This window comes from Ambystoma mexicanum, chromosome 1p (assembly GCF_040938575.1).
Source record: "Ambystoma mexicanum isolate Mex_15411 chromosome 1p, UKY_AmexF1_1, whole genome shotgun sequence".
In the NCBI taxonomy this organism is placed as follows: Eukaryota; Metazoa; Chordata; class Amphibia; order Caudata; family Ambystomatidae; genus Ambystoma; species Ambystoma mexicanum.
The window spans coordinates 1218689185-1218706827 of NC_090921.1; the positions used below are offsets into that span (position 1 = coordinate 1218689185).

Sequence of the window (17643 nt, forward strand, 5' to 3'; positions counted from 1 at the left end):
AAACCCAAGCATCTGAACCAAATACATGACAAGCCTGCATGTGCCCAGCCACAATGCAGCGTATGCCCACAGGAACCACGGAAGGCAACAAATTGTCCCAAAACAATTGGGAAAAATAAAAATAAAAATAAAAATAAAAATAAAAAAAAAATAAAAATAAAAATAAAAAAAAATAAAAAATGGCCATTGATGGGCCCGGGGGGGTTGGGGAGGCCACCCAGGAGGTCCGAGGACAGGGTGCACACCAAAACCCACCTGTGTGGATCCTGGGAAAAAAAAACACCTCCATGGGCTCATGGCCCACACGGCTACCCTATTGTGGGAGTATCACTGCTGTCGCTATTATCACCCTGTGCAGCTGCATCCGGAGGTGGTTGCACTATGGGAGGCAGCCCACGCAAGGCCCTAGTCTGCTCCTCCATGGCTGCAAGCATGCGGGTGTGGTAGGTCTCGTTCTGGAGGATGAGTGTGCGGAGGGCCCCATGCAACAACTCACGGGATGCCCGGACCTCCGCCCTCGTTGCCTGCATCTCAGCTGAGAGCGTACGGGTGAGACGCTCCAGCTGCTGTTCTGTCCTTTGGTGTGTTGAAGCCTCAAGCTCAACAAGAGTCGTCCTGAGGTGAAGGAGCTCCTGCCTCAGGGCTTCCCTGTGGCCCTGGGACTCTATGGAGATGGCCTCCTGCAGAGTCGCCAGTGCCGCCCGCCTGTCCCTGTTGGACGCCAACATGTCCTCCCTGTGTGACTGGCAGATGGAGTCGGTTGCCTGCTGTAGTCGCTCCATCAGCCTTTCAGGGGGGACAATGGAAGTGGCCACCCTATCCATGGCCTGAGCCATCATCTCGGATGATGCTGCCTGTTGGGTTGCCATACCGTAAATGGATTGCTCCCATGCAGTGTTGCCAGGTGGCGTACGGCCATCACGTCGGTGGGCACCACACCTGTCTGGGGCCAGGCGAACTGCGCCTTGCTGTGCCGGCACTGCCTGAGGCTGCAGGACTGCATTCCCCCTCTGATCTGCTGGCCCAGGAACAGGATCAGATGTCGCGGAGTGTGACCCTGCATCCATAACCACCAAAGGCATAGCTGCCAACACTGACATCCCCATTGAGGGTTCTGACCCTGGTGCAGGTGGGTGGGACAGAACAGAATCCCTCCCTGGAACACTCACCTGCGACGGCACGTAGGTCTCATCATCCGAATCAACACCTGAGTACAGCTCGGGGGAGGTGCAGCCAGAGACACCCCTTGAGAGCACGACCTGCAGCACTTGTGGGTTCTCACCCACCACCACACCACGTCCCTCACTGGTGGTTGGTCGGCCCTCGGACCCCTCCTGGGTCTGCACCATCTCCACAACCCCAGCAGTATCAGGTGCGTCTTCCCCTGCAAAGACATAAAAACAAAGAAATGGAAACAGGCATTAGCACCATGGCACACAATGAGAGCTGAGAAGCAAGAGAACCAGTACTTGATTGACACATGTCCCACATGACTAAAACCCTCCCATGCATGCACCCTCACTGCATATGAAGGGCAGGCAAATGGCACACACTGATGTCACCAAGATGGAAGATGAACACATTTTCTGCATGCTGCCTGGCAGTGGCATCACACATTGGCCTGTGATTGCCAGGTGAAACACACATGCCATCACACAGATGGCATGTACCATTGCTATTGAGTGAAGATGGAGAGGAGGGCAGCACCTATTCATTCAGTCCAGTTCCCGCATGTAATAGCTTTTCTAATTCAAACAGGTCAGATTTTTCACCTGGAGCTGCCAGTCCAAAATGGTCCAATTGCACAGGGACATGTGTGAACAAATGATATCCAGGTAACAAAATCACTCCACTTTACCATAGCCATGTCAGACATGTGACTAGAGGACTGCGAAATGCCTAGTAAAAGTGGTGGAATGCAAACAATCTGCCTGAATGAACAGAGAAAAATAAGCAACAATGTTGTGGCAAGGTGACACTTCAAGGGCAACTGGCGTGCAGTTGGGCTAGATGTCTACTGTTGGCAGAAGGGATACTGCTATGGCCAAATGCAGCTGCGCAGAATGTATTGCATGACGCACATGGCTGACCCATACGACTCAGGCGCACACACTCTCACCTGGCACACAAACAGAAGCCCTCACACACACACCATGCACATGGATGACACACACATGCATGTGCACTCACCGGACAATGCCTCGTAATCAGGCAGATCTCCCACGCCTTGGATCTGTTCCTCCGTGACGTAGGTCCCAGCGACTGACTCATGTGGAGTGAGTTCCATGTCTACTACTGGAGACCCACCTCCAGTCACTAGAGTTGCGGCATGACTTGAGGTCAGCTTACTCTTTGCCCTGCGCTTTAGGTCATTCCAGCGCTTATAGCAATCATTGGCTGTGCGCCTCATGATTCCAAGGGCACTTACGATGTCCGCAATGGTCTGCCAGTGTGCCTGGCGTTGTGCAGGTGTGGTCTTGGATCCTGCAACAATGACCATCTCGTTATCATGTGCGGACACATACTCGACAAGTGCATTCAGTTCGTTATCCGTGAAGCTGGGCTTCCTCGACGGGCCAGACTGTGTAGGCGTATCTGGGGCATCAGCCTGTGCCGGACGAGCACTCTTCCTCTTCCGCTTGGAAGGGGGTGGTGATCCTAAGTGTCCTGCGCCGCTCTGGACACTAGGGGCAGGAGCCCTGGTGGACTCTGTATCAGGAGTGTGGGATTGCACACTCAGCATGGGAGTTGGTGCAGGCATTGGCTCAAGTGTAATGGTGTCAGGGGGAATGTCAGCAGGATGGACTAGGACCGACACTGTCCTGGCTGGGTGTGTGAGAGCTGGGGTGGATGGAGCCGCAGCTGCCCCTGCAGCCTCTCCGCCCTGCCTACTTGGGGCAGCAGATGAACTTGCTGCCCCAGATGCACGTGGCATGATGACATCAACGTGCACCAGCGCACGTGTCATAGGCCTGCTGACCTGGAAGTCAACCATGGAGTCAGCCAGGTCTGGTGCCACAATGGGCTGGTCCAACAAGGGCTGAGCATGGATGGTGTCAGCCACATCAGCCTCAACGGGGGGGGGGATTATGGGTGCCCTTGACTGGTCCTCCACACATGGGGGGACAGGCTCACCCTGCAAGTAATGACCACGTCCCCTACCGGATCCACCACGGCCACCACTTGTGGCTCTTCCACCTTTGCCACCCTTACGGAATCCTCACCTCCCAGCCATGGCACTGATGTTAATGTGCGTATCGGAGTGGGTGTAAACTATTGTCCTGGGCAATTGGGGGTCAAAGGGGTTGGGTACCATATGGTAATTGTACCCTAGTGCCCTGCAAGGCTGAATGTAACCCCTGGGGAAAGATGACGGGTCACGCTACGCACAGGAGCCCCAAAAAAGGGAGATGACGTGCACGCAACCCCTCCTAGACCACGTGTGCAGAAAGAAAAACCTGCACTACGCTGTGGCACCCAGTAACACAAGAATGAACGTATGCGTGTCACACGCAGCCTAGTATGACCTCTGAAGGGTTAGGCTACACACGGGGCAAGCACAGATGTTTGATACGTGCGTGACTCACCGTCTGCCAGGTAAAAGAGCGTGAAAAAGGAGCGCGTTTGGTTGGCAACACCCCCGCCAAAAGAAGATTTGTACGCTGTCTGAGGAGACAGGACAACATTAGAAGGGAACACTGTTTGAGGGAACAGGCCCAGGTAAACCAGTAAAAGAGAAAAAAGAGAAAAAGCTGTCAAAGGTAACAGGGAATACGAACTTGAAACGCCGTGAAGTAAATCGCGTGTGAAATGACAAGAAGTACAGAATTCACCCACTCGCTCTCCACGAAAAGCACGTACAAGGAAATGGTGTTCTACACGTACCTTTTATGCAGGCCTACATGTCCAGCGTCACTTACGCGGCGTGTACGCGCTAGGGCCATTTCCACCAATTACACGCTTTGTCACTTCTGCGTGTAGGGCCATTCCCACCAATTACACGCTTTGTCACTTCTGAGTGTAGGGCCATTTCCACCAATTACAAGCTTTGTCACTTCTGAGTGTAGGTCCATTTTCACCAATTACACGCTTTGTCACTGCCGTGTGTACGCGCTAGGCCCATTCCCACCAATGACACGCTTTGACACTCGGACGTGTCTTTCATTTTTTTCACACGCAACATTTTCAAACGTGGGCCCAATTCAACGTGCACGTGACTTCATAGACGCGCATACGCTGGCGACGCGTTTACGTGCTAAGGGCCTTTCCTCGAATTACACGCAGACGTGTTGGATTTTCACGTGCCAAATCACTCCGTATCAAGCTGGCCACGCGTTCACACAAGGAAGACCACGCTCCTGCCCAGAAGGCCAAATTACTGCCCCCCAGAGCCCTGAGCATGCTCCCACCTGCCATCTGCTGCTGCCTGACTGCCTGCTGTCCACGTGCCCTGCCATTTGCTGCCTGCACATCAGCCAGGGGTGCTGTTGCTGTGACCACCCCTGCTGGAACCGAAGACTCCCAACTGATTTTCCATCGCCCCACAGCCCAGCCCGAGGACCCAGTTGCCCACCCACTCCTGCCTCTGGGGTTGCCATGTCGGGCACTGCAACATCTGGCACCAGTGGCAACCTCCGGCCGAGGAGGCAGAGGGGCACCAGCTTCACTGCCACCGTAGTTGGTGTCCTGGTGGAGCATGTCCTGGGGCAGTATGATGCCCTCTTCGGAAGGTTGCGCGCCGACAAGGAAGGACGGACTCGGATCTGGATGGACATCGTGACTGCCATCAACGCGGAGGAGGTGGCAGTCCGCGACTACCAACGTGTCAGGAAGCGCTGGGAGGACTTCAGGTCCAGGACCCTCAACAAGGCCCGGCGCCTCCTGAAGGCAGCGGATGCTAAGGGGCGCCGGGGCCACTTGTCGGAAGATCAGATGAGGGTCCTGGAACGCATATCCCCAGCGCTCCACATCCAGGTCCTTGAGAAGCAGACCCGTCTGGAGTCGAGCGGTAAGTGTACATGCATACTGATTGTAAGCTGTGCGTGTGGTGGTGTGCTAGGAGTGTGCAGGTTGAACATGTATTTTTATGTGGACAAGTAGGGGGGTGTACAGGGCCGTGAGGGTGACACATGCGAGGGGTCTCATGTGTGACACATGGATGGTGCTTGTGTGTGTGGCCTTGCATGGCACAGGATGTGGAGGAATGATTGTCAGGTGTGACATGGATGTCGATCAAAAAACTGCGACAGTTGGCGGAGGTGTACACATGCATGCAAGTTTGGTGTTGTGTGTGCATGTGTAGTGTACTCCCTATGTTGCATGTGATGTGTGGATGACCTTTGGCTGCTCATGCTGTTGTATGTGAATGGATGGTGCTGGCTGTTGCATTATGGCTGTGGTATGGCTCATGTGTGCAAGTTGAAATGACATGTGTGTTGGGGATTGTGATGCCATGTCTGAGGTTTACCAATGACACACATGTATAACTGTCATGTGTGTATGAGTCCATTTGACAGTGCCCTGATGCCTGTGTTTTCTTTCTCCCTGTCTGCAGCGTCAACTGATGAAGAGGGCGGAGAAGGTGCTGTGGAGCACAGCGGCAGGGGTCGCACCACCAGCCGGAGACGCAAGGCCCGGATCCCCTCCCAGGTTGTGATCTCGTCGGGGAGTGAGGAGTCCGGTGCCGCGTCCCAGGCCGCAGCTGCCGAGGGGAGGTCCAAGAGGCGGAGGTTGGAGTTGGACTCCTCGGCAGCAGAAGGGGCAGCTGGGACCCCACAGGGCCCAACGGGGGAAGATGGCATGGAGTCATCCAGGTTGGTGGGGGGTTTGGTGGAGGAGGAGGCCGTGCAAGCGACAGTGGCGGGGTCTGGAGGTGGGGATTCCACTGGTGCTAGTGGTGCAGTGCAGGATCAGGGACAGGAGGCAGCACAGGCCGCCGCAGAGGTGCCTGTGTGCAATCCTGTCCCTGCTCCTGTCACTGCATCATCTTGCACCAGCGGGGATGCCTACCTCCAGACCCGTTCTCAGGGAGAGGATTGGCTTACGACACCTGGCCTTCCACTCCCTGTGGATGTGGCTATCCTGCACTAGGTTGTGCCTGTCCAGGGTGGGGTGGCGTTGCGTCAACGGGCCATGCGAGCTGACCTGCAGTCTTTTCATGATGAGTCTGCATGTCTTCTCGCATGGCTCGTTGACCGCGTTGACCCACTGGGACAGCTCACCAGGGCTGGATTCCTCCGTTTCCTGGTCCTTGTTCCGAACCCCTTCTCCACAGAACCCCCTATGCCCCAGTCGTTCTCCATGCCATCTTCCCACCCATGTGTCACCTGGGTGCCCTGTGGAGCTGCCTCCGACCGTGCGGCCAGGCTGGTGGACAACAGATCCCTGCCACAGTTGGGAGTCGGACGTCCAGCAGGGTTGGCCACGTCAACGACTTCACCCCAGCTGGAGGAGGATGTGCAGGCACCATCGGACAGGGCACATGGACAGCAGCAGCTGCAGCAGCAGGAGGCTGTAGATGGGAGCCACGATAGCTCGGGGCCTTCAACATGGGAGGGGCAGGCATCGGCCGGAGGGCAGGAGGACCCTGGACGGGAAGTGTCTTCCTTGTGGCAGCGGTTGGGCCACGCCATAGATGCGGAGCGGCGGCAGGCAGAAGAGGCGCGGCTCACGATGGTCAGGGCGGAGAACTCCATGCGGAGGGCCCTGAGGCGGGCCGAGTGCCTCGAGGCAATCCGCAGGGAGTTGGAGGTGAACATGTCGGCGTCCCTGCGGACCCTCGGGGCCATGGAACAGGACCGCCTCCGGGACATAGACGAGGAGTTCGATGATGCCCTGGCCTCGAACACCACTAAGTGAGCCGCTGGACTGGCCCGCCGCCATTGTATATAGTTATTTAGTGATAGGTTTCCTTTGCAGTTTATTTTTCTTTGGAGTCGACGGACACTGCTCCACCTTTTGTATATAGTTCCATTTTAGATAGGTTTTTTGGTAGGTTTCATTTCTTCTCTTGGGATGATGGACCCTGAATACTTTGTACATAGTTGGACTTTGGATTTGGATATTTTTTGGACTATTAATATTTTTTGCCATGGAGCAATGGTTTTCTATTTCTTTTTTGCCTTCATTTACTTTTCATGGACTTGAACTTTGGAAGATATTTTTCCGTATTGTCATTTATTGATTTCATTTTGAAAAGAGACAGCCTGCTTGATTTTTAAATTATTTTACTTGTGTATTTTGGTTGATTTTGATAGCCATTGCTGTTGTTTTTAATACATTATTTTTATTTTTTCATTCTTCCATGTGTGGTTTCATCTCATTGTTTTCATGCATGTCATGATATGGGTTTTCAGGTTTTCTTGCAACCATTGTGTGTGTGTGAGACACGTGTTGATTTACATAGTTTCCATTGGAGTAGTATCATGGGCACATTTAATACTTGGTTGTGTCTTTGGGCTGTGGTGGCTGGCCATGAGGCACATGCTTGAGGATTGTCAGGGCCTGTGGGCAGGGGGACATGAGTGGGGGCCTGGTGGAGGGTGCCCCTGCACTGCTAGGGGGTGGGGGTGGTGGGAGACATGAGTGGGAGCCTGGTGGAGGCTGCCCCTGGTGGCTGGGGGGTGGGGGTGGTGGGAGACATGAGTGGGGGCCTGGTGGAGGGTGCCCCTGGTGGCTAGGGGGTGGGGGGGTGGTAGACATGAGTGGGGGCCTGGTGGAGGGTGCCCCTGCACTGCTGGGGGGTGGGGGTGGTGGGAGACATGGATGGGGGCCTGGTGAAGGGTGCCCCTGGTGGCTGGGGGGTGGGGGTGGTGGGAGACATGAGTGGGAGTCTGGTGGAGGGTGCCCCTGCACTGCTGGGGGGTGGGGGTGGTGGGAGACATGAGTGGGGGCCTGGTGGAGGGTGCTTCTGGTGGCTGGGGGGTGGGGGGGTGGTAGACATGAGTGGGGGCCTGGTGGAGGCTGCCCCTGCACTGCTGGGGGGTGGGGGTGGTGGGAGACATGGATGGGGGCCTGGTGGAGGGTGCCCCTGGTGGCTGGGGGGTGGGGGTGGTGGGAGACATGAGTGGGGGCCTGGTGGAGGCTGCCCCTGGTAGCTGGGGGGTGGGGGTGGTGGTAGACATGAGTGGGGGCCTGGTGGAGGCTGCCCCTGCACTGCTGGGGGGTGGGGGTGGTGGGAGACATGAGTGGGGGCCTGGTGGAGGGTGCCCCTGCACTGCTGGGGGGTGGGGGTGGTGGGAGACATGGATGGGGGCCTGGTGGAGGCTGCCCCTGGTGGCTGGGGGGTGGGGGTGGTGGTAGAAATGAGTGGGGGCCTGGTGGAGGCTGCCCCTGGTGGCTGGGGGGTGGGGGTGGTGGTAGAAATGAGTGGGGGCCTGGTGGAGGCTGCCCCTGCACTGCTGGGGGGTGGGGGTGGTGGTAGAAATGAGTGGGGGCCTGGTGGAGGCTGCCCCTGCACTGCTGGGGGGTGGGGGTGGTGGGAGACATGAGTGGGAGTCTGGTGGAGGGTGCCCCTGCACTGCTGGGGGGTGGGGGTGGTGGGAGACATGAGTGGGGGCCTGGTGGAGGGTGCTTCTGGTGGCGGGGGGGTGGTAGACATGAGTGGGGGCCTGGTGGAGGCTGCCCCTGCACTGCTGGGGGGTGGGGGTGGTGGGAGACATGGATGGGGGCCTGGTGGAGGGTGCCCCTGGTGGCTGGGGGGTGGGGGTGGTGGGAGACATGAGTGGGGGCCTGGTGGAGGCTGCCCCTGGTAGCTGGGGGGTGGGGGTGGTGGTAGACATGAGTGGGGGCCTGGTGGAGGCTGCCCCTGCACTGCTGGGGGGTGGGGGTGGTGGGAGACATGAGTGGGGGCCTGGTGGAGGGTGCCCCTGCACTGCTGGGGGTGGTGGGAGACATGGATGGGGGCCTGGTGGAGGCTGCCCCTGGTGGCTGGGGGGTGGGGGTGGTGGTAGAAATGAGTGGGGGCCTGGTGGAGGCTGCCCCTGCACTGCTGGGGGGTGGGGGTGGTGGTAGACATGAGTGGGGGCCTGGTGGGGGCTGCCCCTGCACTGCTGGGGGGTGGGGGTGGTGGGAGACATGAGTGGGGGCCTGGTGGAGGGTGCCCCTGCACTGCTGGGGGGTGGGGGTGGTGGGAGACATGAGTGGGGGCCTGTTGGAGGCTGCCCCTGGTGGCTGGGGGGTGGTGGTGGTGGTAGACATGAGTGGGGGCCTGGTGGAGGCTGCCCCTGCACTGCTGGGGGGTGGGGGTGGTGGTAGACATGAGTGGGGGCCTGGTGGAGGCTGACCCTGCACTGCTGGGGGGTGGGGGTGGTGGGAGACATGAGTGGGGGCCTGGTGGAGGGTGCCCCTGCACTGCTGGGGGTGGGGGTGGTGGGAGACATGAGTGGGGACCTGGTGGAGGCTGCCCCTGGTGGCTGGGGGGTGGGGTTGGTGGTAGACATGAGTGGGGGCCTGGTGGAGGCTGCCTCTGCACTGCTGGGGGGTGGGGGTGGTGGTAGACATGAGATGAGTGGGGGCCTGGTGGAGGCTGCCCCTGCACTGCTGGGGGGTGGGGGTGGTGGGAGACATGAGTGGGGGCCTGGTGGAGGGTGCCCCTGCACTGCTGGGGGGTGGGGGTGGTGGGAGACATGGATGGGGGCCTGGTGGAGGGTGCCCCTGGTGGCTGGGGGGTGGGGGTGGTGGGAGACATGAGTGGGGGCCTGGTGGAGGGTGCCCCTGCACTGCTGTGGGGTGGGGGTGGTGGGAGACATGAGTGGGGGCCTGGTGGAAGCTGCCCCTGCACTGCTGGGGGCTGGGGGTGGTGGGAGACATGAGTGGGGGCCTGGTGGAGGGTGCCCCTGGTGGCGGGGGGTGGGGGTGATAGGGGACATGAGTGGGGCCTGGTGGAGGGTGCCCCTGCACTGCTGAGGGGTGGGGGTGGTGGTAGACATGAGTGGGGGCCTGGTGGAGGGTGCCCCTGGTGGCTGGGGGGTGGGGGTGGTGGGAGACATGAGTGGGGGCCTGGTGGAGGCTGCTCCTGGTGGCGGGGGGTGGTTGTGATAGGGGACATGAGTGGGGGCCTGGTGGAGGGTGCCCCTGGTGGCGGGGGGTGGGGGTGATAGGGGACATGAGTGGGGGCCTGGTGGAGGGTGCCCCTGCACTGCTGGGGGGTGGTGGTGGTGGGAGACATGAGTGGGGGCCTGGTGGAGGGTGCCCCTGGTGGCTGGGGGGTGGGGGTGGTGGGAGACATGGGTGGGGGCCTGGTGGAGGGTGCCCCTGGTGGCTGGGGGGTGGGGGTGGTGGGAGACATGGGTGGGGGCCTGGTGGAGGCTGCCCCTGAACTGCTGGGGGGTGGTGGTGGTGGGAGACATGGATGGGGGCCTGGTGGAGGGTGCCTCTGGTGGCGGGGGGGTGGGGGTGATAGGGGACATGAGTGGGGGCCTGGTGGAGGGTGCCCCTGGTGGCTGGGGGGTGGGGGTGGTGGGAGACATTGGTGGAGGCTGCCCCTGAACTGCTGGGGGTGGGGGTGGTGGGAGACATGGATGGGGGCCTGGTGGAGGGTGCCCCTGGTGGCAGGGGGTGGGGGTGATAGGGGACATGAGTGGGGGCCTGGTGGAGGCTGCCCCTGCACTGCTGGGGGGTGGGGGTGGTGGGAGACATGAGTGGGGGCCTGGTGGAGGGTGCCCCTGCACTGCTTGGGAGACATGAGTGGGGGCCTGGTGGAGGGTGCCCCTGCACTGCTGGGGAGTGGGGCTGGTGGGAGACATGAGTGGGGGCTCTGGTGGAGGGTGCCCCTGGTGGCTGGGGGGTGGGGGTGGTGGGAGACATGGGTGGGGGCCTGGTGGAGGGTGCCCCTGGTGGCTGGGGGGTGGGGGTGGTGGGAGACATGGGAGGGTGCCTGGTGGAGGGTGCCCCTGCACTGCTGGGGGGTGGGGGTGGTGGGAGACATGGGTGGGGGCCTAGTGGAGGGTGCCCCTGGTGGCGGGGGGTGGGGGTGGTGGGAGACATGGGTGGGGGCCTGGTGGAGGGTTCCCCTGGTGGCTGGGGGGTGGGGGTGGTGGGAGACATGGGTGGGGGCCGGGTGGAGGGTGCCCCTGCACTGCTGGTGGGTGGGGGTGGTGGGAGACATGGGTGGGGGCCTGGTGGAGGCTGCCCCTGCACTGCTGGGGGGTGGGGGTGGTGGGAGACATGAGTGGGGGCCTGGTGGAGGCTGCCCCTGGTGGCGGGGGGTTGGGGTGGTGGGAGACATGGGTGGGGGCCTGGTGGAGGCTGCCCCTGCACTGCTGGAGGGTGGGGGTGGTGGGAGACATGAGTGGGGGACTGGTGGAGGGTGCCCCTGGTGACGGGGGGGTGGGGGTGGTGGGAGACATGGGTGGGGGCCTGGTGGAGGGTGGCCATGGTGGCTGGGGGGTGGGGGTGGTGGGAGACATGGGTGGGGGCCTGGTGGAGGGTGCCCCTGCACTGCTGGGGGGTGGGGGTGGTGGAAGACATGGGTGGGGGCCTGGTGGAGGCTGCCCCTGCACTGCTGGGGGGTGGGGGTGCAGGGGGACATGAGCAGGTGTGCAGGGTAGTCCCCTGTTTTGTGGGCTGCCTGCAGGGTCCGTGGAGGGTGTACAGGGAACACCTGTGAGGACCCACCCAGCCTAATCACGTGTGTAACTTCCCACGCACCCCTGTAATACACGTACCAAGCCAAATCGCGTGTGATAATTCCCGCGCACCCCTGTAATACACGTACCTGGCCAAATCGCATGTTAGAATTCCCGTGCACCCCTGTAATACACGTACCCAGCCGAATCGCGTGTAAAACTTCCCGTGTACCCCTGTAATACACGTACCCAGCCAAATTGCGTGTGATAATTCCCGCGTACCCCTGTGATACACGTGCCCTGGCTAATCGAGTGTGAAACTTCACGTGTACCCCTGTAATACACGTACCCTGGCCAATCGCGTGTAGAACTTCCCGCGTACCCCTGTAATACACGTACCCTGGCTAATCGCGTGTATAACTTCACGCGTACCCCTGATATGCACGTTACCCGCTTTGCGTTCCTTGTTTGGCAGCCCTGTAAACTGGTCCAGGGTTAGCGCAGCCCTTTGCGATGATTTAGCGATTTTGATGGCTTTTCCTTGCGCGAGGGCGTTCTTGGGGGCGTTACTGGCGTTGCTGCAGGGTCGCTGCAATACTCTGCGCCACGGCTGGTTTGGGAGCCTAAAATCAATGAATACGCTGTGCTCGGAAATCGGTTTTAGCGCACGTGCCTGGCGCAGACAATCGCACGCGGCCACTCTGCGCCAGCCGCTTGCGACACTTTTCTGCGAAATTCTATGAATTACCCTGTTAATCTCGTTAGTAAGTCTGGTGTAAAGAGGTGTGGAAGATTTGTCAATAATGGGATGTATATGTTAATGTTAATGTTAAAGAACATTTATACCGCGCACTATCACCACTGGAGTGGTCCCCTGGCGCTCTGGCGGCTCTGAAAGAGGAAGTGAAGGGTGGTTAGTGGGAAGTAGCTGGAAAAGTGCAAGAGAGCATTGATCTGCTGTTGGCAGCCTCAGCCCGGTGGTTCCGTTGGCTGGGCCTGGGGTGTTTTGCATCCGGTAGTCGTTGTGCACTGTTGTGCGAGACTATGTGGGTTTTTTGTTTTGTTGTTGCAATGTAGTGAGGTTTTTGCGGTTTGTTGTGCTGTAGGTTTGTGGTTGTGTTTGGTTTGGAGTTTGAGTGGTGTATGCAGAGGGGGAAATTGTTAGTGCAATTGGTTGGTTGGCATCTTTAACCTGAATTGAGGTGCTAGGCTTCTGTAATTTCCCCAGGTGGGGTTTGGGAGCGCCCCTGATCCTCTGTCTAGATCTTGGTCCGTCCGGCCTTCAAGGTCCTTTTCACATCTGGCCCCTTCCTCCCCCAGGCTTCTCTTCCCACCCATACGGCTAGCGCACCTGCCCAGGTCCACAAATCATATAGTGTGGTGATTGCTAATATCCCGGTAATTCCACTATACTGTGGTACCCGGTGGCAACTGACAAACGAGTGCAGTTGTTGGGTGGGGAGTTTATTCTGTCTCAGTTTGGGTGTCGCCTGTGAATATATATGGAATCTATGCACTCAAAGCCTAGCACAGAACTTATATCATAATCAATATTCATAATCAGATATTCCCCATAACTGAGAGATATATAGTGAGAACTTCTATGTTGTTTTGTTAAGACATGGCAGTGTTGCTGTTTTATTCACATTACAACTATTGATCTTTATTGGATCTGTCTTTGTGATTATGATGCTTTACCCTCTGTAGCTCTTAAGGTGAATATTTCTGAAATAAACATTTAATTACCACTATCTTTACTACTAAACTACTACTAAGAGGTGTTGCTGGGAGTGTGCGGGATGCTATAGCCCCAGGTCTTTTGGTTGTAGTCCCAGGTAGAAGCTCATGGCCTAGTACGAAAAGGCTAGCTAGCCCTGAGTCCTGAAAGTCCTGACAGTCCCAACATTAGCATAGCCCCAGATCTTTTCCAGATCTAGCAACACCCCTGCTAAAACTGCTATTACTTATACTACTAACATGCACTGCTTCCATCTTAACTTCGAAGTTGACGCTATATGCTTTTTAGTTTATAGTGAAGTACTATGGAGCCCCCAATTTAAGTTTTATAGATCTCATCTGAGGGCCGTACTGTGATTTATGTTGCTAAAGACTGAGGTAAATATGAGGGTGGTACAGCCCAAGGGTGGGGGTCTATAAAGCTATTTAATGCAAAGGAGAAAGGCCAGATATGGTTGCTTGCAGAATTTGAGGGCAAGAGATAAATCCACCTGGGCAGATGCCTGGAAACTGTTGCGGTTTTTGTGCCCTTGCCAACATTGGAAGAAGACTTAGATGTAGAAGGAGGAAGTATTACGGGCCGTTGGATCAGCTGAGGAGAGGAGCATATGGAGATAACTGGTAAGTGGGTGCAGGGATTGGGGGCACAACGTTTTAGGGCAGTGGCTTGGTGAGGGAATGTTGAGTGGCAGCATAGAGCATGAGGTCAGTGTTGTCCATTGAAGGATCCGTAGGCTGTATGGGAAATTCTGCATTTGACTGGTTCGTATATCCTGCATATTGTCCAGTGGTTGAGCCACCTCAACGTTCTGAGGATTATACATTGTATTAGATCACGTTGTAAGGGTTTACATGATTTCATCCCCACACATTTCAAAGTGGTAAGATACACTGTGATCCGTTTCATCCAGCAACTTTTTTTCTTTTAATGGGGATGTGCCCCCCATTCAGTCTCTTGATTCCTGAACTACCTTCTACTCCACCCAGTCCCACCCACAACAATTCCTACTTCTCTAAAGATATCTTCCCCCATACTGAAGTATACCATAATGTAACCTACCATTTTGTAATTTGTGGATAGGCAACCAAGGATACATACATTATACGGTAGGTAGTCCCCTGTGTCTCTGTTTATTTAGCAAACTAATATTTTAGGCAGAACCACACAATCACAGTATAGGTAAGTGTGAAACAAAAGTACATGTTTAAAAAAAAAAAGCAATGGGGCTTGATCTGTGTATATTACTCAGTGAATGAGGAGGTTGATGCTTTTAGTAGGGTGCTACAAGCTAAATGTGGCACATGGCCACTTCTCCCACCCAGACGTACTGTAAGCTATTGCATTGCTTACCTGTAGTTGTAGTAGTTGACCCCAATGGTGACGCTGAAAGAGATAACATGCAGTGGCATCAGTTTCCTCTACTTGGTATTGCAATTATCGTCATAGAGATGCAAAGTGGCTCTGATGGCGGAAAGTATAAAATATGTGTTGCTACATTCTGCACTTGCTAAGGTTTCCAGTTACTCTCAGGTCCATAAAACAGGAGCACACACAGTGTTGCCCCTTCAGGTATGTACGTCTCAGTCCCAACTGACAGATAGAGAATATTCATTCATCATCCATCATCCAAAATTATCTGAGTTGTCGTTCACCCAAAGACACATCCTTCTAATGGCAAGCATTGAAGATTAGCAGGGCAATCTCTCACTCGCCCATGCAACATTGCTCAAAGCAAGACCCATCAATCACCTTGAAAGAAAAGGTATCAAGGTCTGATATAGGAAGTGTAGTCAAGTTAGCTCTATCAATGAGAAAGGCAGTTTATAGTATGAATCCATTGAAAGTAGTCTTGCCATCAAGTTAGACAAATCACCATGAGGAATGAATACAGGGCGTGATCTTACATGTTATTTGTAAAGTACCTTGATTACAATATGTACTAAGATGCATTTTGAATTTGGGGTCTAAGCTGGACTATTGTAATGCCCGCTTCATGGGTATTTCTTCCAAAAACATCCAAAAGATGCAATTCATACAAAAAGATGCACTCCAAGCAGCCCTGAACATCCCTAAAAAAGAACACATCTCTGCAGCTAGAAAGGTAGTACATTGGTTATCCATTCGGGGATGTACCATCTTTATAACCTTGTCCATTACCTATAAATGCCTCTCTGACTCTGCCTCCATACCTCTCCCAGAAAATCTCAAGAGCCCAGTTGTCCAGATCAACCAGGAACCCCTACATCCACCGCCTCACCCAGTCCAAAACCAGATGAGCTACAGCAGGAGGCTCTAGTTTCCCCTACATCGCAGCCAAGCAGTTGAACTCCCTGCCTCCCTTGAGAGTGGAACCATCATATGGGTATTCAGGAAATCCCTCATAACTTAGTTGATTTGCCTAATTTGTGTTCGTCTACAATCAAGTCCTGTAACCGACGTGCTTCCGATCCAGCTGTCTTTGTTCTGCCTATTGCATGTAATTGGTACCTGTAACAGTGTCTCAATGCCTTGGGGTTGTCTGTGCACTTTATAAATGAACAATAATTAAGGAAATAACCAGAGGCGTTGCTGGGGGGGGGGGGTTCAGGGGGCTATAGCCCCTGGTCTTTTGGTTGTAGCCCCGGATAGAATCTCATGAGCTACAGCCAAAAGGCTAGCTATCCCCGAGTCCTGACAGTTCAGACATTAGCATAGCCCCGGGTCTTTTCCAGACCTAGCAACACCCCTGGAAATAGCCATAACGTACCGCCCTTTGCATGACTGGTAAACGATCAGTGTCTTAATGTGCATTATTATAGACTGAATTGTGATAATGTTACCTTTCTGTTAACAGTTGTGTGTGTCACGGACAAGGTACAGTATGTTATGCATATGTTGCTCACATTGCAACTTGGACCAACCACAACCAGAACATGGCAACTGAACGTTCTGACACTTTTACTTTCAATTACGTATTGTGACTTATCCTTCTATGAATTCACATATGTGCACCATGGGTATGAGATGATGAGATGTGCAATCCAGTGGACGCGTCCTGGCTTTATAAAGTGTTGAAGTAATATGGGGGGGGGTTTCTGATAGCGACAGGAATCACATGCTTAAACCTGTATTTGTGTCGTCTTCATCTCACACTGCAGTTGGGTTGTTATCAAGTGTAATGGTGACCCGTACATCAAAAGAAGATTGACGCTAGATTATCCAACACATAATAGCATGAGCCATCAAGATCGGCCAAGAATGTTATCCGAGATAATGTTTTACATTAGGCTTTATTCCAACATTGTGAGACTCTCGCCTTTCAAGCTGATCTAAACTCAGTTGACTTTCAGTTTTTGCCGGATGGCAGATGTTAACCACGTCTGCCAGCACCACAGTTGTACGACAAATAGGCAACAACTTACCGTCATGTGTGAGACAGGCTATCAAGCAGAGCAGCGTCTGGCCAGCGCATTCCGTCTATGTGCGGCATGAGGCGACGCTTTTTAGTATCTCTTTGTTCGATGCAAATGATGTAGTTACTTGTAGAGCATTGCCGAGATTCAGGACGCATTCGATGCTCTTCAGTTGTGGAATGCGCTGATACTATGAGGTCACTGTATTCCAGAAGATAGGATTTCACTTCTACCGCACATGAGCCGCATCATTGTTGTGTGTCCCTCCTATGTGTATTGCCCTTTTAAGATAGGTCATGGCTGTGTCATGACACAAGCTAATAAAAGGAGCTCCTGCATGCACGTTCATCCAAATGGCTGTGGACTCAAACAATGGAACTGCTGTCGAGTAATTAAAGCCATTTGTATGGTTTTATTCCAGATTACCTGCTGTTATGCCTATGTGTCTTGGCCAGTTTTTCTAACTGCTCCTCATGGTGTAAGTGATACTCTTTTTGAGTTACGATTCATGATTAGCAGTAACATGATTGGTAGTTCTCGAAACCTATCATGGAAAACGGTTGTGTTTTCTTTTCTTGGCCACTTATTTTGCCAAAAACACATCTGAGGCCCCCTCAGGCAGCATATATTTTGACAAGGGTAGTGCACGTTGATGGGCTAGTCTCCCTATGTTTATACTCTGAGTCCCTAAGAGTTGATTTGTAGTAATGCTTCAATGTTATCTTTCATTAGGAAGACAGGGTACATCCACCGGAAGATGGGCAAATTTGATTCCCGAAACGCATAGTGACAGCAGAAGTATTTTCCACAATACATTCATTGTTGCACACTAAGGAAAATTACTGCACGGTTTCATACTGTCCTATTTAGTTCATGACTTGTAAACAATGCCTATACAAACTTAAATGCATCAACTTTCACGGTTCATTCAAAATAATGTTTCAGC

The 17643-nt window shown here is 54.9% G+C and overlaps 1 long non-coding RNA gene across 1 annotated transcript in view; it reads right to left on the reverse strand.

Moving 5' to 3' along the window:
* The window catches only part of LOC138452102 (uncharacterized), a 40761-nt gene extending 26072 nt beyond the window's left edge, over nt 1-14689 (reverse strand). The window contains exon 1 of the long non-coding RNA XR_011260201.1: nt 14656-14689. This is a non-coding gene — a long non-coding RNA (uncharacterized lncRNA). The remainder of the gene's footprint in view (nt 1-14655) is intronic.
* Nucleotides 14690-17643: the final 2954 nt, after the last annotated feature.